This window comes from Anomaloglossus baeobatrachus, chromosome 10 (genome assembly GCF_048569485.1).
Source record: "Anomaloglossus baeobatrachus isolate aAnoBae1 chromosome 10, aAnoBae1.hap1, whole genome shotgun sequence".
Taxonomy (NCBI): Eukaryota; Metazoa; Chordata; class Amphibia; order Anura; family Aromobatidae; genus Anomaloglossus; species Anomaloglossus baeobatrachus.
Window position 1 is genome coordinate 93,251,407 of NC_134362.1, and position 27,859 is coordinate 93,279,265.

Consider the following 27,859-nt stretch of genomic DNA (forward strand, 5'->3'; position numbering starts at 1 on the left):
CTTGAGAAACTCTGTGTGTGACAGGGTGCATTTCAAAACAGATACTTGGACCAGTAAGCATGGACAGGGGAGTTACATGTTGCTGACTGGGCACTGGGTAACTATGGTGAGAGATGGAGAAGGGTTTGCTGTACAAGTCTTGCCGTCCCCACGACTTGTGTGTCAATCTTTCCTCTGTATGTACAAGTTCCTCCACTGCTTCTGCCTCCTCAACCTCGAGTGGGTCCTCCACCTCGGCCCAAACCCTGTGTGGTCAGGCCACCCTTCCTTGTAACTGCGCCCAAGGAATCCCACACACCTCCTTACTATGCTGGCAGCAGAGCTCAAGGCCATCAGGCGGTCAAATGTTTACTTTTAAATGTAGGGGAAATGTGAGACACCGCTGAGGAATTGTGGACGGTTAGCTCTGGAGAGTGAGACCGAGTTTCATCAATGGTTGTCTCCACTCAACCAGCAGTCAGGGAAGGTCGGGTGCGACAATGATGCAAACCAGTCTGCGACCCTTCTTCAGGGCAATGTGGCACACGTGCCTTGTATGGCTCACGTGTTGAACCTGGTTGTCCAGCAATTTTTAAAACACTATCCCGGCCTACATGGCCTTCTGCAGAGGGCACGGTGTAACGCCTGCCTGGATCAACACACTCAGATGGGCTGTAAAGGATAGGCTAGAGGCAAGCCACTCACCAAGCTGGACACCCAGAACCCTGAAACCCTTTAACCCCTATACAGTGATTTGGAATTACACAGGGCCCAAGTTGATCAATACCAGTGGAAGGCTGCAGTTCCAGAGAATAGTAGTCATGCAGGGTCAAAAACATTAATTGAGGAAGAGGAACAGAATGGGATGGCCAGGACTTAATCAGAAAACAAGCAGAGGTGAAATGCGGATCGGGCAACGAGGTACATAAACAGCAAGCAGGAAACGTAGTCAGGTAACAAGCACACAAACTCATAAAACTGAACTGGGGGTAACAGTAACAAGAGGTTAATAGCTGGCAGTGGTCTGCAGACAGGAGGGGCCTAAAAAAGGGTGTGGTGTCTTCCCATTGGGACCAGAGTACAAATTGATTGAGTGGACTACGTTGGTGACTTAACAGCCGTGTGCGGCAATGATGCAAACCTGTCTGCGGCCCTTCGTCAGGGCAATGTGACACACGGGCCTTGTATGGCTCACGTGTTGAATCTGATTCTCCAGCAATTTTTAAAATACCATCCCGGCCTACATGGCCTTGTGCAGCGGGCACGCTGCTATGTGCTCACTTTCATCCTTCGCACCCAGCAGCTCAACAACTTTCATCGCTCCGGAAGTCTTAGGGTCTGGCAGTTAAACGCCAGAAATGCGATGTTCCGACACGCAGGAATTGAAATCTGCACATGTTGCAGCACCGCAGACCCCTGCTGAAATACGGTATGACGTATACCCTGGGCTAACTTGATCCAGAGGTGGTGCAAATCACGCTGCTGGAGTGGTGTCAGATCAAGGACCTATGCACCCTTCTACACAGTTTACAAATGTCGACGAAGATGTTTAGCACTGGCAATGCCATTCTCAGCATGACAATTCTGGTCATCTACATGATGGAGCACACTGTAAGCATTATTCGGAGTCAGGTATTGGTCCAAGAGGAAGGTGAGGAAGTACAGGAGGAGTCATATGCAGAAGGGATAATAAGATCTACAAGGTCCATACGGTAAGCGGCACCTAGGCAGCAGTTATGGTGGGGGATAGGGATTAACAAGGGCGCATAGTATCAGCAAAAATTGTTGAGGAAGGTGCAGGAGCCATGAAGAAATGGAGGACGAACTTGCGATGGGCATGGAAGACTCAGCAGATGAGTGAGAGCTTGCTCACATTTCGGTTGTGCGAGGTTGGGGGGAGAGGGCAGAGGAAGGAGGCACGATTCTCACCTCTCTGCCACCAACACACCAAGGACTTGGTCCTCCTGGATGCACAAGACACATGAGCGCCTTCTTGCTGCACTACCTACAACATGACCCTCGGATTGTACGAATTCGAAGTAATGCTAACTACTGGGTTGCCACACTGTTAGATCCCCGGTACAAGACAACATTTGGCGAAATAATTCCTGCCATAGAAAGAGACGCACGTATACAGGAGTATCTTCAGAAGGTGGTACGCAATCTTAGATCTGCTTTTCCACTAAACACCAGTGCTGCACAGAGTGAATCTCAACGCTTTGTCATGGATAGGAGGAAATGGTCTTTTACTTGTCCACATCTGAGGGACCGAGGGCTGGCTGCTGTGCTGAGATGGCATTGAGTACGTTGTCCCTGCAGAGTTGCACTTTTGGTCATATACAAAATGAGTTGAAAAAGGACAGATGCTGGTGGAAAGGGGAACAGGTGTGTTGGAAAGGGGAAAAAAGTTTTGGTCCGTGGGTTTGGTGGTTAAGCAAAAGTAACATTTGCTGAAGAAACACCATCTGTTACGGTGGGACTGGCAGATTTGGATAAGGTGGTATATACTATGTTACCGCTGTATAACGAAAATGAATAAGAAAAGAAAGAGAAAGGTATATATCCCCATCAGCAGTCAGTGTCCACCGTGCTCCCAGATGGAAAAGGAGAGGTTGGAAACTGGAAGGTTAGGTGGAGGATACAGAGCTGTGTGGCTATGAAACTAATAGTAGCCTGAACCAAGTTAGACGCCACTCGGATCTTGAGACTGGGAGCCCTGTTAGCGTCACATGGTCCACATGCCCACCCAGCCCAGGAACTCCCTGTTAACATCACAAGGGCCATTCAGTACGCTGACCGTGTGCATTGGGGCCACACCCGTGGACAGCAGGCGCATCAGCAGCAGCAGGCCTGTTAATGCCACTGGGCTGCACAAGCAGGACTTGTAGGACAGGACCTGGTCTTAACCGTTCTGCGTTACCAACTGTGGTGGCGGCCTGCATCGATGCCCTATCCCTGCCTACCTCTGGCCTAAAGCCGCAATGGGTTCAACACATGGAGGTGTGCTCTTTCGGAGCATAATAGAAGACTGCGCACCTCCTTGTTGTCTCCAGCCCCTTTTATAACCTGGGTCCGCCCCAAACCAGGGTGGACCACAATGCACCTCCTGGAGACAAAAGCAGAGTGACACGTCATGAGTGGCATAACTAGCGTCCTATTTGGAACCGCAATTTCAATGATGACCTCATGGCTGTCAAGACCCAAACACCTCATCAGTCATCGTCTGACCATCAATAATGAGGTGACAAGTCATAGGGGCGAGCCTCTGCAAACCAGTTGGGAGGGGCCTGGCCACATCGTCAGGACACCTGATGCCCTGTGGTCTAAATGGGCCCCCCACATCAGGGGCAGGGCCAAAGTGTTCATTACCGGACCTAGTTTTTGATGCAGTAAGTGCCTGACCATGGTCAGTTGCATGAATTACAGTCTCTGAAAAAAGACTATCAGCTTTAGCATGGTGTCTAGGCACAACACAGGACTTAGACCCGGCACGGAGTGCAAGTACCTGTGCAAAGAGGCTTTTCTCACTAAGTGTGGGAGCATGCGCTGTAGCCCGAAATGAAGACTTAGCCTCAGGAATGGCACAGTCAGGCTGAGCATACTCACTAGGCGAAACACTGGAGTTAGGCTTCGGCTGGGGTAAATCGGCACACGCATACGCACTAGCTGCCTCTCCACACTTAGACGTGGAGGAGAAAGCAGCCAGCTGGACAACCCGAGGCACAGGCCTAAATGGCAGCTGATGCCTGGGCGCAACTGAAACCGCAGCAGGCTGCTTGCGTTTAAGGCATCACCGTTTTGTAACAACAAATACCATGCAAAATAACAGGTGTACTTCTTCCCATGGATAATCTGATATGATCCCTTTTTTCATGGACACGACCATCGCTAACAAATGTAGATGAGGCCAAAACAGCAGCTGCTTCAATGGATCTCAAGTGCTCCATAAAGTGGCCTCTCCTCCACCCCAATTTCAAGATCCCAAATACTCCATTCCTCTGTGGTGTCAATCCAATCGCACTTGCTTCCTAACAGCTCTCAAGTTTCCACCAGCCCTGCTGAGTATGGGGTAACAGAGATGGTTGAGTTTGCATAGCTGTTCAGTCGCACTATAGCCTGGGAATCAGAGGTCTGCTCCAAAGCTGCAATGAGTACAGACAAGGAAGTTATTATTATTTTTATTATTATTGATTTATAGAGCACCATTGATTCCATGGTGCTGTACATGAAAAAAGGGGGTTACATACAGAATACATATACAAGTAACTATAGACAGACTGGTACAGAGGGAAGAGGGCCCTGCCCTTGCGGGATTACATTCTAAAGGATTTTTGGGAGGAGACAGTAGGAGTGGTTTAGGTTGAGCGTCAAGTACGTATGGTGGTGGTGTCATTGAAGGTTATAGTCATTTCTGAAAAGATGAGTTTTCAGATTCAGTTTGAAGCTTGCGGGTGTAGCAGATAATCTGACGTGTTGAGGTAGCGAGTTCCATGAGACAGGGGAAATGATCTGCGCAGATGGCCAGAAGCTTTGTGAGTGGGATCCAGGCCCCGATGAAGAAGGTGCTGAGCCTAATCTACACCCTCATTTCCAAAAATTAAATCCTCCTGGTGGAGACAATGGGGAACATGATGAGGAGCACAGATACCTGATTGGAATGACAACTTTACTATTCGGCCAGGGCAGGAAGAGGTTGTCTCGGAGGACTCAGGACGAGGGGAATGAAAACACACAGGGTTATTGATGAGGTTGGAGACCACACTTACTGTCAAACCAAAGTCAGCCAGTCGATGAGGTCAGCAGAGGAGGTGGAGGAGGATGCTACTGACGACGAGGTTACGTTGCGTCTTCATGGCCAGAGACAAAGTACTGGAAGCACGTCAACAACTGAATCCTGGACCACAACTTTGACTCTGAGCAGAAGTCGTGTTTGTGAAGATGTAATTTACCCTCTCACTGTATATGCTGTACAGATTCCTATTTCAAGCTGGGTTCATTGTCTTATTTGAACTACTTCTGTGTACATTTCTATTGTTGTAGGTAATCACCCCCTAAAATGCAAGGTTATATCCTCTTGAGGCACTTCCATCCCTGGGAGTAGGGGGAGGTGGGCCTAGAGTCCAACTAGTGTAAACTCTGCTTACCTGGGAGATTCAGTCAGTCTGTGTGAAACTTGAAGAAGGAAGATTGATCCTCTGGGAGGGAATAGCAGAGGCTGCATCCTAGAGCCGGTGTATGGACAGTTACAGACTGGAGATCAGTGGCCCGTGGGATTGTGTGGAACTCTTTGGACTACTGTAAGGACGATTACTTTGTTATCCGGTCCGAGGATTGTCGGGAAGGGCCCCCGAATCTGTTTTACGTGGACTTATCGTGTGCTGTTCCAGTGTCCTTGTGAATAAACCTGTTGGATCGTCCCTCGGCCTCGTCCATCCTTTGCTCTGTTGTACACTCCCGTCACAAACTGGTTGGCAGCGGTGGGATCAGAGCAGAAGGAATGGAGGACAATGGCTCAACATCAGGAACCAGCACTGCAGAGTACAAGTCCTGGACTTTGGGGAGCCTGCAATCAAAGGCCCGTGAAGTAGGAGTTCGTTTCAAAGGACTCTCCAAGGAGCAGCTGATTGAGGCGCTAGAAGGAGTCTGTTCGCAAAATGACGTGGAGGAAGGATCCTCACAGCAAACGGAAGAAAGACGGCAGCCGGAGGTGAATACCCAAAAAAGTCAATGGGTTGTGTGGTACAAGGAGGAGATGGCACTGCTTGGAGATGAGGCCACCATAGAAGATAAGAGGGAGGCCATGCGTGGAGCTAAAGAGAAGGAGCGCAGGATGGAGGAGATGGCACTGCTGGATAAGGAGCTCGCTGTGGAAGCCGCGAGAGGTTCCAGAAAGACTGTAACCCCAGCACCCATCATGAGGGAACTTCCCAGGGTGTCCCGCAAAGACTTTAAGCCGTTTAATGAGGCTGCAGGCGACATTGAGGGCTTCTTCCAGGACTTTGAGCATCAGTGTCGATTAATGGAAGTCCCGGACAGGGAGCGTGTCCGGCATCTGGTTGGGCTCCTAGAGGGGAGCTGCTGAAACCTATAGAGCTATGGACCCTCGGTGGAACTGTGAGTATGCGGATATTAAACAGACTATTCTAGAACATTATGCTGTGACCCCAGACACTTACAGGACTCAGTTCCGTGCTTTAGCCTGTGATGGGGAAGTGTCTTTTAAGATATATGCTCATAGACTCAAACAAATATGTAATCGCTGGCTGGAGGCAGAGGAGGCCTTATCTTGGGAGACCTTCCTGCAGGTCATCCTAAAAGAACAATTCTTTGCCCAGTGCCCCGCTGAGATCCGGGAATGGGTGCGTGAGAGAAAACCAGCGACAGTGGAGGAAGCTGCTGCTCTCGCTGATGAGGCTCTCACCATCAAGCCTCAGTGGAGGGTTCTGTTGGAGGATGGAGAGACGCCTAACAGCTCCACAACACCGGATGCCCCCAGTTATTCTGTCCCCATTGTTCCCCGTTCCTCTAAGCCACCACATGTTGATACCCGTGTTAATGTGCCTCCAGTTGCTTCTACTGCACTTTCTGGAATACGCCGTGGAGAGGAAGTAACAGAGCGCAGGTGTTATGTTTGTAGGCATCCCGGGCATTTGCAGGCCTCATGCCCAGCCAGGCCATGGAGGAATCATCCTCAAACCCCTACAGCACCTTCAGGTGGGAGCCGGCCTCCAAGTTCCCCTACCCCTTACCCAAGAGGACGCCTTGGATGGAGGGAGACCCAGCTCAGATGCTATCAATGTGGACAGCCAGGGCATCGGCAAGTCTCCTGCCCAGCTGTTCAAATGAGGACTGATCCTGCACCCAATCGGATTGTTAATTATTTACAGCCCAGTGCCATGGAGGAAGATGTGGCACCGTTATGTGAGGACTGGCCTAGTGACTCAGCCCCCCATGTTGCACCACCAGGAGTTTACGGGGTGCGACCCGCAGTTATGACGACTTCTGCTCATCGAGGTAAGCACTTGCAGGAGGTTGTGCTGGATGGACAGAGACTTGTTGGATTTTGTGACTCGGGTGCTTTCCTCACACTGGCTGATCCCCGAGTGGTTCGGCCTGAGGCAATCCATAGAGGACCTGGGATTGTTATTGAACTGGCTGGTGGACAATGGAGGACTATTCCCACAGCCACTGTGGATCTGAACTTTGGTTTTGGGGTCAGGCGATGTGTGGTTGGGGTGATGGGTGGTCTGCCTGCAGCTGTTCTCCTGGGCAATGATGTGGGAGAGCTACGATGCCAATTCGTGGCTGCATGAAGCCACATGTAAGTAACGCTCTGCCTGTGTGTACTTAACCAGAGACCTGTAGAGGTCCCTAGTACGTACACAAGTTGGGAGGGGGAGGGATTGTGAAGATGTAATTTACCCTCTCACTGTATATGCTGTACAGATTCCTATTTCAAGCTGGGTTCATTGTCTTATTTGAACTACTTCTGTGTACATTTCTATTGTTGTAGGTAATCACCCCCTAAAATGCAAGGTTATATCCTCTTGAGGCACTTCCATCCCTGGGAGTAGGGGGAGGTGGGCCTAGAGTCCAACTAGTGTAAACTCTGCTTACCTGGGAGATTCAGTCAGTCTGTGTGAAACTTGAAGAAGGAAGATTGATCCTCTGGGAGGGAATAGCAGAGGCTGCATCCTAGAGCCGGTGTATGGACAGTTACAGACTGGAGATCAGTGGCCCGTGGGATTGTGTGGAACTCTTTGGACTACTGTAAGGACGATTACTTTGTTATCCGGTCCGAGGATTGTCGGGAAGGGCCCCCGAATCTGTTTTACGTGGACTTATCGTGTGCTGTTCCAGTGTCCTTGTGAATAAACCTGTTGGATCGTCCCTCGGCCTTGTCCATCCTTTGCTCTGTTGTACACTCCCGTCACAGTGTTGGCTATGCAGGTCGCATGGGCTGTAAGCCTTTCCTAGCCTGTGAGTTTTTGGACATCGCAAAGGATCACCCAAGTCATGGAATCTGTAAGATTTGTCAACAATCTGTAAGTAGAAGGCAAAAACTCACACTTTTGAGTACTTCTTCCATGAAGTATCACATGGATATGAATTGACAGTGTGAAGGTGTATTGCTCAGCTTTAGCAACTGTCAACGCAATATGCTTATTTGCCGTTCATTGCATGCATTGTTGCAGACTACACACAAGGGGCTTCTGTTTTTTTGGATCTGCCTTTGGTCACTATAGCAATATAAAATTGCTCTTCGGGTGTGGACTTGGAGATGCTGTCTATGAACAGAAGGAAAAGCTAAAGGTGTGTGTTACAGCAAGGAGCCATCGCGGAAACAGTTCGTTCAATTGTGAGGGGAGTTGTGTTGTACTTTGATGATGAGCACTGTAATGTCAGTGAGCAGCATCCTGTGCCACAGACCAAAATTCTTACGGTGCTGTCTATACTGTTTACCGTGAGAGAAGCGTAAAGTCTGTATTTCTGGTAACTGGACATCACAGTACCCGGGTACGGTAGGCTGTGCCCAGACAATAATGCGGGCACGCAACACTTTGTTTTATTAGCAAAACACATATCTGTTCTGGGTAGGTCGACTATATAGACAATAAGACTTGCTGCCTCTGCACTGTCAAATTGTCACGTATAGTTTAAATCATAGAGGGACAGCAACACATTTTTGCATTGACTGTTGCTTTTCAAGATTTCCATGACTGTGTTGCAGAGCTGTGTGGTTTGCATTCACACTGTTATCATCTGCATTATCTGTGAGGCTTCAGCTAACAAGGGTATTCAGGGGGGTAATGTGTTTTGTCTATGTTTAGGTAGATAACTTGGAAGCTCTTGTGATGCGCCACTGGTAAGTCGTGTTCGCACACACACGCACACACACACACACGCACAAACACACAATTACTGCTACACAGAGGGATTAGCAGGTTGTAGGCAACAGAATAGATTGTTCAATTATTTAAATTGTATGCATGGTTCTTATTGTTTGTTTTGGTAAAGTTAAACAATCATTTATCAACCCAACTGCCTAGAGTCCTTTTCCTGTTGACTGGTTTTGCTGCATATTGGGGAGCCCACCCTGTACACGACTTAAAATGAAGCATAAGTCGCAATGTGAATTTCACTGTGCTACAATGCGGCCTAGCGTGCCTGTGCAACCACCGCCTGCCTCATCAAGTGCATCTGTGTGCTCTTCATCCTCTGTGACTGTGGGGACAGCAGTCACACATGGTTTTTCACACTGAACTTCCACTCCTTTACCCGCAACAGGGAGTGTGATTGGCAGGTCATCACTTGTTTTGGAAGTGGAAACAGAAGGTATTGTTGAGCTGTCAGACATCGAGAGAACCATCATTGGATGCAGGCTACATTATATCCACGCCTGCACCTTCGTCACAGATTGGCTGGACTACCTGCAGTTAATAATTGCGTTCCAGAAATGGAAAGGAGTGTCGAATGCACAGGTGTTGTACCTTGCTTGGCAGCAAAGGAACACTAACTTAGTATTCCAGACAATTTTAGGATGGCAGAAAAAGAGTCAGCTCTTTGGGCAAATTAAATAGCGTGGCAAAAGTGGACAGATGGGTACAGTGGCCGTGTTCTGTGGGTACCAGGACAGTAAAAGAAGCCTCACTTTCTATCCCTCCTAATGATCAAATGCAGTAAGGAATTCCCTGAGTGTGAGTTTGCTATAAAATTAGCATAGCAAAATGTGCATGAGGGTAGAATGCAGAGGGGCTTGAGATTGCTTGGCACAAGTGGCACAATAAAGGAGTCCAACAGCCATTTTTTGTATGCCACTGAGTTGCAGTATTTTTTGCTATCATTATAGCTTATTAAAAACAGAGCAGGAGGGTGTCCTGCACAGGTGATAGAAATAGCTTGGCACCAGTGGGGCACTAATGGAATACAACAGCCAGTTCTTGTATGCCACTAAATGGCAGCATTTTTTGCTATTATTATAGCTTATTAAAAACAGAGCAGGAGGGTGTCATGCAGAGGTGCTAGAAATAGCTTGGCACCAGTCGGACAATAATGAAATACAACAGCGAGTTCTATGATGCCACTAAATGGCAGCATTTTTTTGCTATTATTATAGCTTATTAAAAACAGAGCAGGAGGGTGTCAGGCAGAGGTGCTGCACATAGCTTGGCACCAGTGGGGCACTAATGGAGTACAACAGCCACTTCTTGTATGCCACTAAGTTTACTCAATTTTTGGTATTATAATGTATTAGTAACAATGAGTTTGAGTGTGCAATGCAGGCAGACGTGCTGTTAATATCTTTGCACTAGTGGGACAATACAGAAGCCCAACAGACACTTTTTGTATGCCACTAAATGACAGCATTTTTTGCTATCATTATAGCTTATTAAAAACAGAGCAGGAGCGTGTCATGCAGAGGTGCTAGAAATAGCTTGGCACCAGTGGGACAATAATGAAATACAACAGCCAGTTCTTGTATGCCACTAAGTTTACTCAATTTTTGGTATTATAATGTATTAGTAACAATGAGTTTGAGTGTGCAATGCAGGCAGACGTGCTGCAAATATCTGTGCACTACTGGGACTATACAGAAGTCCAATAGCCACGTTTAGGATGCCACTAAGTTCACTGAGTGTTTGCTAGTATAATGGCTTAGTAACAATGAGTTTGAGTGTGCAATGCAGGCAGACGTGCCGCAAATATCTTTGCACTAGAGGGACGATACAGAAGTCCAATAGCCACGTTTAGGATGCCACTAAGTTCACTGAGTGTTTGCTAGTATAATGGCTTAGTAACAATGAGTTTGAGTGTGCAATGCAGGCAGACGTGCTGCAAATATCTGTGCACTACTGGGACTATACAGAAGTCCAATAGCCACGTTTAGGATGCCACTAAGTACACTCAGTGTTTGCCAGTATAATGGCTTAGTTATAATGAGTTTGAGTGTGCAGTGCAGGCAGACGTGCTGCAAATATCTTTGCACTAGTGGGACTATACAGAAGTCCAATAGCCACGTTTAGGATGCCACTAAGTTCACTGAGTGTTTGCTAGTATAATGGCTTAGTAACAATGAGTTTGAGTGTGCAATGCAGGCAGACGTGCTGCAAATATCTGTGCACTACTGGGACTATACAGAAGTCCAATAGCCACGTTTAGGATGCCACTAGGTACACTCAGTGTTTGCTAGTATAATGGCTTAGTTATAATGAGTTTGAGAGTGCAATGCAGGCAGAGGTGCTGCAAATATCTGTGCACTACTGGGACTATTCAGAAGTCCAATAGCCACGTTTAGGATGACACTAGGTACACTCAGTGTTTGCTAGTATAATGGCTTAGTTATAATGAGTTGGAGTGTGCAGAGGACAGGAGGGTACAGTGCCAGGGTTGTGGGGCTCTGGGTAGAGGAATGGAAGCCTGCCTTTCTATTCCCTTCTAATGGGGAAATGCAGCGAGGAAATCCCTGACCTTAGCTACACAGACGCTGTCTCTGTTTTCAGGACCTGTCACCTATGGATCTGACCCTGCCGGTACGAGCCCTTAAAAGGACTGATAGAAAGTGCTCTCCCTAAGCTGTCCAGCGCTGTGTATGGAGCGCATACAGCTGTATCGGCGATAGGACTCAGGACGGAGCTGCGCCAGTGATGTCTGACACCAAGGACGCAGAAGGCAGATAATGGCGTGCTGGAGGAAAATGTCCGGTTTTATAATGCAGGGACATGTGACATGGACATCCTATCACACATGCCGTTGCTTCTCTGGCTAAAAGTCCACTTAGCTGTGTGTGTGTCTGGGATTGGCTGACATGCTGGCCCACCCCACAAGACGCGCGCGCTTAGGGAAGGAAGACAAGAAAAAAAAAAAAAAAATGGCGATCGCCATTATACAAACAGCAGTGATCTGAAGGCGCTGTTCCCGCACAATATACACTGAAATTTCATAATAGGGTGAGTCACAGAGTGACTTACACTATTACAGCGGAAAGCCAGCTAGGAATTAGCTGTTTTTTTGCTGCTAGAACCGTTCTCGAACGTATCTAGAACTATCGAGCTTTTGCAAAAAGCTCGAGTTCTAGTTCGATCTAGAACAGGCCCCAAAATCACTCGAGCTGCGAACTGGAGAACCACGAACCTAGAACCGCGCTCAACTCTAGTCATTATCCTGTAACCCTAGTGGCAGTGTGTGTTATTATCCTGTAATCCCAGTGTCATTGTCATTATCCTGTACCCCCAGTGTCAATGTCATCATCGTGTTCCCCAGTATCATTGTCATTATCCTGTACCCCCAGTGTCAGTGTCTTTATCCTGTACCCCCAGTGTCAGTGTCATTATCCTGTACCCTCAGTGTCATTGTCATTATCCTGTACACCCAGTGTCAGTGTCATTATCCTGTACCCCCAGTGTCAGTGTCATTATCCTATACCCCCAGTGTAATTATCCTGTAACCTCAGTGTCAGTGTGTGTTATTATCCCGTAACCCCAGTATCATTGTCATTATCCTGTACCCCCAGTGTCAATGTCATCATCCTGTTCCCTCAGTGTCATTGTCATTATCCTGTACCCCCAGTGTCAGTGTCATTATCCTGTACTCCCCAGTGTCAGTGTCATTAACCTGTACCCCCAGTGTCAGCGTCATTATCCTGTACCCCCAGTGTCATTGTCATTATCCTGTCCTCTCAGTGTCGGGGTCATTATCCTGTACCCCCAGTGTCAGTATCCTGTACCCCCAGTGTCAGTGTCATTATCCTATACCCCCAGTGTCAGTGTCATTATCCTGTAACCCCAGTGTCAGTGTCATTATCCTATACCCCCAGTGTCATTATCCTGTAACCCCAGTGTCAGTGTGTGTTATTATCCTGTAACCCCTGTGTCATTGTCATTATCCTGTACCCCCAGTGTCAATGTCATCATCCTGTTCCCCCAGTGTCATTGTCATATCCTGTTTCCCCAGTGTCAGTGTCATTATCCTGTACCCTCAGTGTCATTGTCATTATCCTGTACCCCCAATGTCAGTGTCATTATCCTGTACCCCCAGTGTCATTGTCCTTATCCTGTACCCTCAGTGTCATTGTCATTATCCTGTACCCCCAATGTAAGTGTCATTATCCTGTACCCCCAGTGTCAGTGTCATTATCCTGTACCCCCAGTGTCAGTGTCATTATTTTGTACCACCAGTGTCAGTGTCATTATCCTGTACCCCCAGTGTCAGTGTCATTATTCTGTACCCCCAGTGTCAGTATCTTAGGCTATATGTAATTACTCTTCAGGGGGCCACTGTACGTGATTATAGTACAGGAGGGGCCTCACTATAAATACTGAATATGTAAAAAAAAATACATGCTCTGCCTAGAGAGCAGTGTTCAGAGAGTATTAGAATCGGGTATCCAAGCCGCGCCAATGACTAGTCGTTCATGGGATTAGGAGATTAATGTTGCTTTAATGATGCATAGGTCAACGCATTTCGGAAGACACAGCTTCCTTCCTCAGGACAAAATTGCAAAGGACAACAAATCAGATTTGTTGTCCTTTGCTATTTTGTCCTGAGGAAGGAAGCTGTGTCTTCCGAAACGCGTTGACCTATGCATCATTAAAGCAACATTAATCTCCTAATCCCATGAACGACTAGTCATTGGCGCGGCTTGGATACCCGATTCTAATACTCTCTGTTATCTGCCAAACCCGGGGACCGCTGCCGTGACGGTGGAGTTACATACATGCTGTTATAGGCGTTGTGACTGTCACAACCCCTATAGGTGAGTACCACTACCCCCTTGGTTACCCCCCCATTCTACCGGGGTAAGACCCTATTGCGCTTCTCTTTCCACAGTTTTTTTCTATTATAGAGAGCAGTGTTGTCAGAATACACAGGAGTAGTAAAGGGTTTATTCAACCTGTAAACTAATGTGGAAACCATAGTGCGGCTTTTCTAGGCCTCTGTTTCCACAGAAAGACTGGTCACACCCAGTACAGACACTGGGGACCGATCATTACCTGATAATTATGTAATGTGTGAAGGTGGAAAGAGAAGAGCATTCACCAGTCTCCAAATGGGAGAGTATTGGGTGGTAATGCCTCACACCTCCACACACTGACTCTATAGGGGATTTCCCTATATGGTGGATAGATGGGGGCAGAGGTGGATTCATTTTAGTAATCTTTTTCCTGAAGATGCTGGATAACATTTTACTTCTCTTTGAATATTATTTGGCTGATGGACTTGGTGGTTTTCATAGGACTAAGAACGTCCGTGTGTAAGAAAAACTGCGACTGACTGTAAATAATAGATTTTATTATTAACAACAATAAATAAGATGCTACAAGAAATCCTGTGATATATGCAGGCACAGGACAGGGCTCTTTTGCGCACTGTAGGGTTTGCTAAAAGGTGCCTGTTATACTGAGAGAAGCCGGAAATGATCAAGTAATAAAAACGTTTATGGTAGCTATAGTGTGGGCCCCTAGAGGCAAATTCCCTGGTAGGCCCCTGGCACCCCAGTCCGACCCTGATTGTGTATGTACGGGAATGTCAGCGGTCTATTGACCATAACAGTGAACTGAATCTCAAGAAAAAGTGGGCCATGTAGCAAGACAATCACCCAAAGTGAACAAGTTGCTCTTCATTAGAGTAGTAATATAAGGATAAACGTTAAAGTTTTGGAATGTCATGTCAAGTTTCTGAGCTAAATTCTGTAGAAATGTTTTGAAAGGAATGTCACCTGAAGGGATCAGTTCATGAACGAAAATCCACCAGCATAACAGAGTTGAAGATGTTCTCTAGAGAGAAATAAGATAAAATTCCTCAAAGCTGATGTCTTGCAAATATCAGCAATTGCCAGAAACATTCATATGCCGGTATTACAACCAGTTACTAAAAGAAAATGTTTCCAATCATACTTTGACATTCACAGCCATGTGATTTTGGATCATTTTCCTAATTTTCAAAATGTCAAAGTCCAAAATTTTGGATCTTCAACTATTTTTTTTTATAAGTAATATTTTGTCTCGTTTGACTTGGTTCCCATCACCTACTTTTGGTTCTGTGAAAATCTGATGTAGTTTTAGGTCAAATTCTGAAGTGTGTACAAACTTTCAAGCACCACTATAACTTTTTTACCGGATTTGTATGCATGTAGTAGTATTGAATATGTGTATGTTTTTCTTATTTACACTTTTTTTGCTTAGGAAAAAAAATTTATTGAAAAAAATAACTTGTTTTTCATTTAAATAATTTTTTTTCAAACTTTACTTTTTTTGTTTCATCTGAAGACTTTAATAACTATATGACTGTTTAGAAAATCCTGCGGGTGTTCAGAAAAAAGTCAAATACAATTAAGGAAGTGAATTTGAAGCACAAAAATGTCTATCTCTAGTTTCAGAGTTAGACTCAGAATTCCCTGTCTATTCCGTGTCTGTACAAAGCTTGATTTGGTTATTTGCATTATGAGGACTGGGTCTTTATATTAGGTATTCCACCGTCATCTACACAGAAATATTACAGCACCTGTATGACAGTTACCATTACTCTGATTGATGTACCTGCATTATCCAGTTGAAGGGGCCAGGATCAACTAGGAAAAAAGACCCAATGAGGACAGGAAAATAAGTAAGATCCAGAGGTATATTGATGGCTTTTACATTAGTTTTGTGCAGAGACTCTGTAGCAGAGTAGTCCACAGAGTTTGGTGGAAAAGTGTGGCCACTAGATAGTGATGGGCAAACCCGAACTGTAAAGTTCGGGGTTCATGCCGAACACATAGTGTTCGTGCACTTGATTCCGAACAAAAGCTTTCTGGGAAGTTTGTGGTACAGTTCGGGTCCAGATTTGGGGCTGTAAAAAAAAAAGCACAGTATTAAAAAACATTATTATTATACTTACAAGTCCCGTGACACGTCCTGCAGACTCTGTCTTCCGGCCGCTTCTGCTTCTGCGGCCGATCATTGCTGTGCCCCAGGTAACCACCACTGACTAAAGGACCTTCCATGACACCATAGCCATGTGATCAGTCTGGTGTGAATGTTGTACAGACGTTGGCTTACAGACTGGTCACATAGCTGTGATGACATTGAAGGTCCTGTGTCAGGTTTCCGGGTTTTCCAGTTCTCTTTGGACAAAAGCTTGCCCTCGGTTAACATGGAGTTTACTGTTCTGTTGCCCTACTTCCTGTCCAGCTGCTTAAAAGGCCGCCTCTAAGCCTAGTCCAGTGCCTGAGTATACTGCTTGCTGTGTGCTCCTGCCTTGCTGCTTCTACTTCCTGATTGCCTTTGGATCCTCCTGAAAGAATACCGACCGACTCTGGACCATACCCGGTTTCTTCAAGCTGTGCCTGGACTCCGTCTGCCGTCTGTGGTCAGCACTTCTGCCGGTTCCTTCCGGTTTGTAACCACTCTGGACTATCATCCCGTACGGACACTCCTGGACTTTACCACTTGCCCCTTGTGTCCCGGCTGCTGCGCATTTAGGCCTTCCGGGGTGATTGCCGGACAGTCCCTGTATAGGGGTTCGCTCTGGTGGTCTCCTTGGGGGAGTCCGGTGCGTGGCCCCGGGAATTCCCTTCGCTCCGTTTCGGGAAAGTATTTCGTGTGTTTGTTCTGCTGTGTTTGTTCCGTTCTGTACCTACCGTGGTTACATATTATAAACATCTTGTACCAAGAACTCGTCTCTGGTTGTCATTGCCCTAACGCTATCGAAATCCTCAGATCATACAATAGTATTACATTATACTCAGGCCCTAAGAGGATTTCGCTGGGGCAATGACAGAGACACGAGTAGATCAGCTCTTTTCCATGATTAACTCCTTACAGCAGGAGATGGAGGCGGTACAAACTAAACTTAGAGATATGGAGGCACAGCTGGGCCATGATCACCAGGTACTGGGTCCGGCTATTCAGGATTTGCAAGTCAGAGTGGAGGCTCAGGAAGCCATCCCCACTACGTCCGTATCAGCTGCCGGTATGCCTAGGTTACCCCCATTCCGTTTCAATGGTGATCGTAGTCAGTTTCGTGGATTTGTTAACCAATGTATACTGTTTTTTGATGTACATGCTGATTATTACCGTTCTGACCGGTCAAAAGTGTTATGTATAATCATGTTATTAACCTCACGGGCACTGGCTTGGGCTAATCCTATGATAGAGAATCGGGACATTCGTTTAAATCACCTGGATGACTTTCTGACCGCAATGGCGCAAATGTTTGATGATCCGAATCGCCGTGCTACCGCTGAATCGGCTCTCCTTTCCTTACGTCAGGGAAAGCGTTCTGTCGTTGAATACGCCACTGAGTTCAAGAGGTTAGTGGTAGACACCGACTGGGGAAACAATGCATTATTGTCTGTTTTCAGAAAAGGTTTGTCCGGTACCATCAAGGACGAGTTAGCTCGTTCCGAATCTCCAGGGGATTTTGAACTGTTTCTCCAGCACTGTGTGCGTATTGATACCCGCTTGACGGAACGTAGACAGGAAAAATGGGCAGCTGTAAACCGTGTAAACAACTTTGCGTTTCCTTCCAGAGAACCCGCTCTCAGGACGCCACGGGAGGCCGAGGACGTTCCTATGCAAGTGGACTCTCTGCAAAAGCGAGAGACCAACGAACGTCGTGAACACCGGCTCCGTGAGCGTTTGTGTTTCTATTGCGGTCAATCGGACCATTTCTTGATCGACTGCCCGAAACGTCCAAATCGCCCAAATAAGGTATTGGCAGCCATGGCAGAGTGTGACAACATGGACGCAGAGTCCGATATCTCTGAGGCAAGTGGACACTTGGATGCGGTATTTCCCTTGACTGTAATGTCAACCTCACCGAAGGACTCAGAAGGGAAATATACCCATTGCTCGCTTCCCATTCAGATCCGGTGGGAGGGACAGCTAATACCTACCTCTGCAATGATAGACTCTGGGGCAGGGGGAAATTTCATGGACTCTTCTTTTGCCAGGAAACACGGTATCCGGACTCAGCAAAGATCCTCACCGGTTACCATGGAGACGGTAGACGGATCTCCGTTAATCTCTGGACCAGTTGATCGGGAAACAGTACCGCTAGAATGCGTGATGAAGCCAGGTCAGCAGGAGACCCTTGTTTTCATGGTAATTTCTTCTCCTCATTTTCCGATTATTTTAGGTATTCCGTGGCTACGGTCTACAAATCCTGTCATCGATTGGGAGACTAAGGAAATATCCTTTCCACCGCAGAGTGGTCCGACCATTAGTCCAACTGTTCCGGTTCCAGTAACACCGAATGCGGAGGGCACTGTACAGGTACCTGTTTTACCCCCGGTTTATCATGACTTCGCTGATATATGCGACAAAAGAAAAGCCGATCAGCTTCCCCCGCATAGACCGTATGATTGCCCCATAGACTTACTCCCAGGGGCGGAGATCCCGTTTGGTCATGTCTACCCGTTGGCGGCACCTGAGCTAGAAGCACTAAAAGAGTACATTGATGAAAGTCTAGCCAAGGGATTTATTCGCCCGTCTACCTCACCAGCAGGGGCACCCATCTTTTTCGTGAAAAAGAAAAAGGGGACTCTGAGACCCTGTATTGACTACCGGGAACTGAATAAAATAACCATCCGGAACCGGTATCCGTTACCGTTGATTCCTGAGCTATTGGAGAGGGTCCAACAGGCAAAAATATTCACTAAATTGGATCTCCGTGGGGCATATAATCTACTTCGCATACGTCCCGGAGACGAGTGGAAGACCGCGTTCCGATGTCGGTATGGACATTTTGAGTACCTAGTGATGCCTTTTGGACTTTGTAACGCTCCCGCGGCTTTCCAACATCTAGTTAACGATATTTTTAGGGATATAATGGACCAATTCATGGTGATTTATTTGGATGATATCCTGATCTTTTCTGATTCCCTACAGGAACACCAGGAGCACGTCAAGACCGTACTTACCCGGCTGAGGGAAAACCACCTGTACATTAAGCTGGAGAAATGCGAATTCCATTGCTCACAAATACAATTCTTAGGTTATGTCATCTCTCCTCAGGGACTGAACATGGAGTCTGGCAAGATATAAGCAATTCTAGACTGGCCGGAACTGGGAAACATCAAAGAGGTACAACGCTTTGTCGGTTTTGCCAACTTTTACCGACGCTTTATCCGTAACTTTTCAGAGATCGTTCGTCCCATCACTCTGTTAACCAAGAAAGGACAGAAGTTTGTGTGGTCCACCCAGGCCCAGGAAGCTTTCCATCGTCTCAAGGTTTGTTTTACCTCAGCGCCAATATTAGTACATCCGAATCCCGCACTTCCCTTTATCGTGGAAGTCGACGCTTCCGACTATGCATTAGGGGCCATCCTTTCTCAAAGGACTGGGGACAAGAGTCTCTTGCATCCGTGTGCTTTCTTTTCCCGCCGGTTGTCCCCTGCAGAAAGGAACTATGACATTGCGGACAAGGAATTGTTGGCGATTATTTCAGCTTTTAAGGAATGGCGACACCACTTACAGGGAGCCGCGCAGCAAGTGATAGTACTCACAGATCATCGTAATCTGGAATTTCTTAAGTCTGCCAGGTGCCTGTCTCCACGGCAAGCCCGTTGGAGCCTATTCCTTAACCAGTTCAATTTTATCGTTACCTACCGTCCAGGTTCACGTAATGGGAAAGCCGATGCCTTGTCCCGAATCCACGCCGTGGACTCCGTGCCTGGAACCCCGTCTCAGACCGTGTTATCGGATGCCAATTTCGTTGGAGTAATCCAGGACCAGGACTTGTGGAAGGACATCAAGCTGGCCTATGATGGTGACGTATTTCTTGCTGCCCCCCCGAATGATGTAACTCTTGTTCTTCGGAATGGTGTGTGGTTGAGAGAGCGACGCATTTATGTCCCGGAGGCCGTAAGACTTCGGGTTCTCAAGTTAGTCCATGACTCCATGTTGGCTGGTCATAGGGGGGTACAGAAGACGCAGGAATTTTTGAGCCGTTTTTTCTGGTGGCCTACCTGTTTAAAGGATGTAAAGGACTATGTCCACTCATGTGTGGTTTGTGCCCGGTGCAAGGTCCCTCGTGTGGCTCCTACGGGACTCCTCCAACCGTTACCCGTGCCATCTCGCCCTTGGGGGTCTATCTCAATGGATTTTATTGTGGAGTTGCCGGTCTCAGGCGGTCACAATACCATTTTAGTGGTGGTGGATCGGTTGACAAAAGCTGCTCACTTTATTCCGTGTACCGGTCTTCCCTCAGCCGCAGAGACAGTGGATTTGGTTATCCAGAACGTATTCCGATTGCATGGGGTACCAGACGAGATCATCTCTGACCGGGGCGTGCAGTTCACGTCTAGGTTCTGGAAGGGGTTTTGTACGGCACTCCAGATTGATGTCTGTTTGTCTTCTGCATACCATCCTCAGACAAATGGGCAAACCGAACGGACTAATCAAACCCTGGAACAATACCTTCGATGTTATGTCAGCCATCTGCAGGACGATTGGTTGAAGATGCTTCCGTTGGCGGAGTTCTCGTATAACAACACTCAGAGCAGCTCCACTAAGGTAACGCCCTTTTTTGCTAACTTGGGTTACCATCCGAATGTTTTGCCTAGGTCACCCGTAGCGGTTTCGGTGCCAGCGGTGGAAGACCGAGTGACTGAGCTACGACAAAATCTGGAGATTCTAAAGGACACTGTGGCTACGGCTCAGGAGCGTTACAAGAGGTCGGCAGACACTCACCGGAAACCGGCACCCATGTATAAGGTAGGGGACTCTGTATGGTTATCCACCAAAAACCTGAGGTTGGGTGTTCCTTCGCAGAAGCTGGGACAAAAATTCATCGGTCCGTTTAAGATCACCGGGATCGTGAGCCCTGTGGCCTGTCGGCTGCGGTTACCGCACCATCTGAAGGTACACCCGGTCTTTCATGTTTCTCTCCTCAAACCCGTTTCTCCTAATACGTTTCATGGTCGTGTCGTGCCTCCTCCTCCGCCTGTGATGGTCGACGGCGAGGAGCAGTTTGTGGTTGAGGACATTATTGACTCCCGGATCCATCGTCGTCGGCTTCAATATCTGGTACGTTGGCAGGGGTACGCCCCCGAGGACGATTCCTGGGAACCGGTGGGTAACATTCGGGCACCCCGGAAGATTGCTCAGTTTCATCGACGGTACCCGGACAAACCTGGCCCTGATCCATCCTGAGGCCGTTTCTGGGGGGGGGAGTAATGTCAGGTTTCTGGGTTTTCCAGTTCTCTTTGGACAAAAGCTTGCCCTCGGTTAACATGGAGTTTACTGTTCTGTTGCCCTACTTCCTGTCCAGCTGCTTAAAAGGCCACCTCTAAGCCTAGTCCAGTGCCTGAGTATACTGCTTGCTGTGTGCTCCTGCCTTGCTGCTTCTACTTCCTGATTGCCTTTGGATCCTCCTGAAAGAATACCGACCGACTCTGGACCATACCCGGTTTCTTCAAGCTGTGCCTGGACTCCGTCTGCCGTCTGTGGTCAGCACTTCTGCCGGTTCCTTCCGGTTTGTAACCACTCTGGACTATCATCCCGTACGGACACTCCTGGACTTTACCACTTGCCCCTTGTGTCCCGGCTGCTGCGCATTTAGGCCTTCCGGGGTGATTGCCGGACAGTCCCTGTATAGGGGTTCGCTCTGGTGGTCTCCCTGGGGGAGTACGGTGCGTGGCCCTGGGAATTCCCTTCGCTCCGTTTCGGGAAAGTATTTCGTGTGTTTGTTCTGCTGTGTTTGTTCCGTTCTGTACCTACCGTGGTTACATATTATAAACATCTTGTACCAAGAACTCGTCTCTGGTTGTCATTGCCCTAACGCTATCGAAATCCTCAGATCATACAATAGTATTACATCCTGTTAACTTGCGGGGATTGTGAGGCAAATCCCGGGATATGAAGATGAATTATGACTCCAGTCATAATCCCTCATCACTCCCTGGCAGTGCCCCTCCCTTCTTGTTCTCAGTGTTCCACTTACACCTCCATGGCCATGTCCTGTGATATGGAAATTAGGTGGCTTGGGGACAATGGACACAGGATGACTCCCTGCCGTGACCCTGTAGTGGGGGCTGCTAGCTAGTTAGCAAGGCTATGGAAATAGCCAGACAGAACGACTCCAGTAAAAAATGGTTCATATCTCGCAAGCCATATTTCCGATAAATATGGCAACCATAAAAATGGTGTCTCCGCATGCGGACGATGCCGGCACACCCTTTTTATGGGAGCAGGACATTGGGAAATGCCCCAGGCGTGATATCAGCCAATGGGAAACTGGCAGACAGGTCATGAGTCCCCTCGTTCTGTAGCTAAATTCATAACTGTCACCATGAGATCATTGGCGTCCGCCTACGACGCTCCCAGGCAAAGTTATGGCCCATATTCCATGTTGTGGATTGTCCATAACTCAAGCCAGGGGTGGAGCAGTGCTCCCTCTGAGGTCACTAAGGTAGGAGGGGACCTGGATTTGCCCAGGTTGATAACCCTACTTCGGCCATTTTCCAGTGTTCTTTTCGCTGGGGGCACGTGTAGGAAACATCTGTGGGAAGGATCCTAGAAACCTGGGTACAGCGCCCCCCTGTGGCCAGACGCAACAAGGTAACTGCTGGAACTGTGTATGCCTGTTTGTAACCCATGCTTTGATTGTAACTGTACTCTGACATATGTATATTCTGTAGATTCCCGATTGTATATATTGTAGTTTCTAGTGTGCTTTAGGCTGATTAAATTATATAATTAATCTTGGGCTGTTCTGTTATCTCGATCTTGAATCCCACGTCTGTGTGTTCGGCTAATAGTTACCGTGAAGCGGTTGGTGGCAGCGAGTTTGTGCCAAGGATTATTGTGGGGAGGCCAGTGAGATTCGGGGAGATTTTATATATTCCGCCCGCGGAGGTCGGGGGAATATATACCCTACTCTCACCGGGGACCCTTCAATAATCGGCATAAGTAGTATAGCGGCCTCCTTGCTTATTGTCGGGCAATTCCATAATTGGCCTGACTATAAGAGGGGCGCTAGAGAGCGCATCACGTGCTCTGTCTGTCGGTCGGGAGGTATAAAGGAGGGGTGACCCCCACTTGTTACCCCCCGATTGTGACGTACTGGTAGCCAGCGCGGGGGATTTCTGAGTGACCCCCCCGGTGGTTTGTGACATATTGGTGGCATAGCGGTGGGATCGAGATAATAGTGTGTGTGAGTGTGAGACCCATACTCCCAGACACTAAAGACTGCCTGCAGCAGCTGTGGCTGCTGGGGTCTTCAGACTAGCTCAACACTAGAGTGTCAGAGTGCAGATACTGTAAGGTGTGTGGAGGCATCAGGTGTCAGTTCTGTGTCAGTGACCAAAAGTCTGCAAGAATGGCTGATGGCACCAGGAGCAGAGCTATGCAACTGGCCAATGCTAAAGCAGGAGCCGAAGAGAGGGAGGACGGTGCTGTGGGCAGTAATGAGGAGGTTGCCCACGAGTCCTCCAGGAGCTCGACGCCAGAAAACCGTTCTGCAGAGGACAGCGCACAAGCTGGCAATTATGGACAAGATGAGGAGCAGCTCACCCAAGGGTCCTCAACGAGCCAGATGCCAGCCCTCCGCTCTGCAAGGGACAGTGAATCACCAGGCTCCGCAGCGGGCCGCAGATCACCACGTGCCATTCCACCGAGCCTGGGAGGCTCGGATAGCCTTCTTCAAATGGCTATGGCCCTTCTCCAGGCTGGAGACCAGGAGGGCTACAAGGGACTCCTGGCAGAGCGCAGGGCAGAGCGGCAGGCAGCGCGTGAAGAGCGCCAGGCAGAGCGTGACTACCAGCTGCAGCTAGCTCAGCTCCGGCCCTCATCAGCCACACGTGACCTTCAAGACACCAAACTTCCAAAGGTCCGTGTTGAGGACTTCCCAGTGCTGGAGAAGGATGGAGACTTGGACTCTTTCTTGACTGCTTTTGAACGGACTTGCTTGCAGCACCATCTGAACAAGGACCAGTGGGCCAAATACCTGACCCCCCGTTTAAGGGGTAAGGCCCTGGATATCCTTGGGGACTTGCCTGCTGAGGCAGATCAGGGCTACGACACCATCAAGCGGGCCCTGATCCAACAGTACAACCTCACCCCGGAGTCCTACCGCAAGAAGTTCCGGAGCCTACAGAAGGGACCAAAGGACTCCTGGGCTGACCACAGGCGGGCACTTGCCCGAGCTGCCGACCACTGGACCCAAGGCCTGCAGCTTTCCACCGGACCGGAGATCCTGGACTTGTTCATCACGGAGCAACTCTTGTGGAACTGCCCTGAGGATCTCCGCCAGTTCATCCGAGACCAGAAGCCAAAGGGGTCCACGGCTACAGCTGCCCTGGCCGATGACTACACCAACAATCGGGCTCCTGACGCCAGGAGAGCAGCCACCAGCAGCACCTGGAGAGGGGGTAAGATGAATTCTGCGACTGCCCCACCTGCCCCTAGACTGCAGGGGGTGTCCCCCTCAACTCCCCTCTCCAGGCCCGTGGCAGAGCCAAGACGGTGCCACCAGTGCAACCTACCTGGACACTTCAAGGCCATGTGCCCTCAGCGTCCCAAGGCCCCGGCTCCGTCCCCGTCCCAAGGGCCGCCCAAGGTGTATTGTGTGGGTGGGGGTGGTGGTAGGTCCCTGGACAGCTTCCAACCTGTCACCGTCGGCCGGTCTGTGACCATAGGACTGCGAGACAGCGCCTCGGAGGTGACTCTGGTGCGGCCTGAGATGGTGTCCCCCCAAGACTTGATCCCTGGAAAAACCCTCGCTGTCTCCGGGATTGGAGGCATTGACCCGGCGCTGCCTGTTGCTGACATTTATGTGGACTGGGGCGCAGGGCGAGGGGTGAGGGAGGTGGGGGTAACTGATCGGATCCCTGCAAACGTGCTACTTGGGACAGATTTGGGGCAGATAACCTCCCAGTTTGGGCCCCCCCCAAGGGCTGAACCTTCAGCCAGTACTGACATGACTCCTGACAATGTTAATGTGTTATCTATGAATGATGTAAGGGAGGAGGGAGTGAACTCTGATATTTCTGCTTGCATAGACACCATAGACACACACGCAGCTGCAGCTGTGACAGGAGGGGAGGGGGTCAGAGAAAGGTGTGACAATGCCTCTACAAGTAACCAGCCTGTGAGCTGGGATCTGTTGCCCTCTGCAGGGATAAGCAGAGAGCAGGGTGCTGCAGGGGGAGGACCAGTGTGTGGGGTGGGGGCTACCACAGCAAATGTGGGGTCCCCAGAGATTTCACAGCGGGGTTCTGTTGCTGCAGGAGGGGAACAGGCAGGTGAGATTGGGGCCGGTCCAGGAGCGGAAGTGCTCCCAGGTAAGATCTCGGTGCATGGTTCCCCCACAACCGGGGTGTCAGGAAGCCAGGTAGGTCTGCCTGAACCGGCGACTTGGTCAGGAACGGAGGAGGAGCAGGCACGACCCACGGTCGCAGCGGCTGTGGCCGCTGTCACCCGCAGTGGGAGTGCTGGAAGCCAAGGGGCCTCCCGGAGGTCCGATAGCTCTTCCCCTTCTGACCAAGTGGCAGCCGAGTCAGGTGGAGGCCAGGACACAGGTCCCGGGGTACTGACTGAAGATGTGACAGTCTCGTCGATTCTGGCCACATCTAGTCAGGGGTTTCAGGCAGCGTTAGAAGCTGACGACAGCCTGAAAGCTCTTAAGGAGCAGGCGGCACAGCCTCCCTCGGACTCGGACCCGGAGCGAGTGGTCTGGGACCAAGGACGGCTGTACCGGGCCACGGTCCAGCAGGGTTCACCGGAGGCGTGGCCCAGGGACCGACAGTTGGTGGTACCCTATCCGTTCCGGACGGAGTTGTTGCGGATCGCACATGAGATTCCGATGGCCGGACACCTAGGGATCGCTAAGACCAAGGCCAGGTTAAACCAGCATTTCTACTGGCCAAAAATGGGGGCCGATGTGGCTGCCTACTGCCGTTCGTGTGAAACCTGTCAGAGAGTGGGGAAGGCGGGGCCACGCCCCAAAGCCCCACTAGTATCTCTGCCAATCATCGATGAGCCTTTCAGGAGGGTGGCTGTGGATCTGGTCGGCCCGCTGGCCATCCCCAGCAGCTCCGGGAAACGCTTCCTACTGACGGTAGTGGACTATGCCACCCGGTACCCAGAAGCAGTGGCCTTGTCGTCCATTCGGGCTGACAAGGTGGCCACCGCATTGCTGGAGATTTTCTCCCGAGTGGGTTTTCCCCAGGAAATGCTCACTGACCGGGGGACCCAATTCATGTCCCAGCTGATGGAGGCCCTCTGTAAGCAAGTCCAGGTGCGACATCTGGTGGCCAGCCCGTACCATCCACAGACTAATGGCCTGTGCGAGCGGTTCAATGGCACCTTAAAGCAGATGCTTAAGATGTTGGTCGACTCCCATGGGCGTGACTGGGAGCGGTATCTCCCACACCTGTTATTTGCTTACCGGGAGGTTCCACAGGCCTCAACAGGATTCTCACCGTTTGAGCTCCTGTACGGGCGACGTGTGCGGGGCCCCCTGGCTCTGGTGAAAGAGGCTTGGGAAGGGGATTTGGCCACCCCTGGAGTGTCGGTTATCGAGTATGTCATGCGCTTCCGGGACAAAATGCAGGCCTTGACGCAACTGGTACACGACAATATGGCTCAAGCCCAGGCCGATCAGAAGCGTTGGTACGACCAGAACGCTTGTGAGAGGACCTACCAAGTGGGTCAAAAGGTGTGGGTACTGGTCCCCGTACCACAGGACAAGCTTCAGGCAGCCTGGGAAGGCCCATACCTCGTGTACCAGCAGCTCAACCCTGTAACGTACCTGGTCACCCTGGACCCTGCCCGTGGAAGGCGGAAGCCCTTCCATGTGAACATGATGAAGGCACATCATGAGCGGGAGGCATGTGCGCTCCCCGTGTGCAACCTGCCCGAGGAGGGAGAAGCGGAAACCCTCTTGGATATGCTAGCCCAGGTTAGGGCAGGCGGATCCATTGAGGATGTGGAGGTTGGCCACCAGCTCTTGGAAGACCAACGGTCCCAGCTGTGGGCCACCCTCCTCCCCTTCCGGGGGTTGTTTACCAACCAGCCCGGAAGGACTGACTTGGCTGTCCATCACGTGGACACTGGGGATCATCCCCCGATCCGGCGTTCAGCATATCGGGTCTCCCTGGAGGTGCAGCAACACATGCGCCAGGAGATTGACGAGATGCTGAAGCTGGGGGTGATCCAGGCATCCAACAGCGCTTGGGCCTCGCCTGTAGTCCTCGTCCCTAAGAAGGACCGAACCACGCGGTTCTGCGTGGACTACAGGGGGCTCAATGCGGTCACGGTCGCCGATGCGTACCCAATGCCACGCATCGATGACCTGCTCGATCAGTTGGCCGGGGCTCAGTACCTGACCATCATGGATCTGAGCCGGGGATATTGGCAGATCCCCCTGACTCGCAAGGCCAGGGAACGCTCTGCCTTTATTACCCCATTTGGACTGTACGAGTCCACGGTGATGCCATTCGGGATGAGGAATGCCCCTGCCACTTTCCAGCGGATGGTCAACACCCTGCTCAAGGGACTTGAACGGTACGCGGCCGCGTACCTGGATGACATTGCCGTCTTCAGTCCCACCTGGGAAGATCACCTAGAGCATCTAGCACAGGTGCTCAGGCGGGTCCACCGGGCAGGTTTGACCATCAAGCCGGGCAAGTGTCAGCTGGCCATGAGCGAGGTCCAGTACCTCGGTCACCGGGTAGGTGGGAGAACACTGAAGCCCGAGCCTGAGAAAGTGGAAGCCATCGCATCCTGGCCCACCCCCAGGACCAAGAAGCAGGTGATGTCCTTCTTGGGGACCGCTGGGTACTATAGGAGGTTTGTTCCATGCTATAGTAGCCTGGCAAAGCCCTTGACGGACCTCACCAAGAAGAAGCTGCCCTCTGCAGTCGATTGGACAATGGACTGCGAGACAGCCTTCCGGG